This window comes from Pteropus alecto, unplaced genomic scaffold (assembly GCF_000325575.1).
Source record: "Pteropus alecto unplaced genomic scaffold, ASM32557v1 scaffold57, whole genome shotgun sequence".
Taxonomy (NCBI): domain Eukaryota; kingdom Metazoa; phylum Chordata; class Mammalia; order Chiroptera; family Pteropodidae; genus Pteropus; species Pteropus alecto.
Genome location: NW_006442508.1, coordinates 8,451,368 through 8,451,847, shown reverse-complemented (window position 1 = coordinate 8,451,847; position 480 = coordinate 8,451,368). Strand labels below are relative to the sequence as shown.

Here is a 480-nt window from a genome sequence, read left to right as displayed (position 1 = left end):
GTTTCTGCAATGTCTTCCATAATTTCCCCTTTTTCATCCCTGATTTTGTTTATTTGTGTCCTTTGTCTTTTTTCTTTAGTGAGTCTAGCCAGGGGCTCGTCAATTTTATTAACCTTTTCAAAGAACCAGCTCTTTGTTGCATTTATTTTTCATTTTTAATTTTTCTGTTTTCAATTCCATTTAATTCTGCTATAATTTTAATGATTTCTTTCCTTCTACTGACTTTAGGCTTTATTTGTTCTTCCTTTACTAGTTTTTTGAGATGTAGCATTAGGTTGTTTATTTGGGCTCATTCTTGTTTTTGAAGGTCAGCCTGTAATGATATGAACTTTCCTCTTATGACTGCTTTTGCTGTGTCCCACAAGTTTTGATATACTATCCTATCATTATCATTCATTTCTGTGTATCTCTTGATCTCTCTTTTTATTTCTTCTCTGACCCAGTTATTCTTCAGTAGCATGTTGTTTAAAATGTATTTGT

General features: G+C 31.9%; 1 protein-coding gene across 2 annotated transcripts in view; it reads left to right on the top strand.

Annotated features, from left to right (window-relative positions):
• The window catches only part of SCFD2 (sec1 family domain containing 2), a 352,474-nt gene that overhangs the window by 40,566 nt on the left and 311,428 nt on the right, over positions 1-480 (top strand). The gene's annotated exons all lie outside the window — the stretch shown is intronic.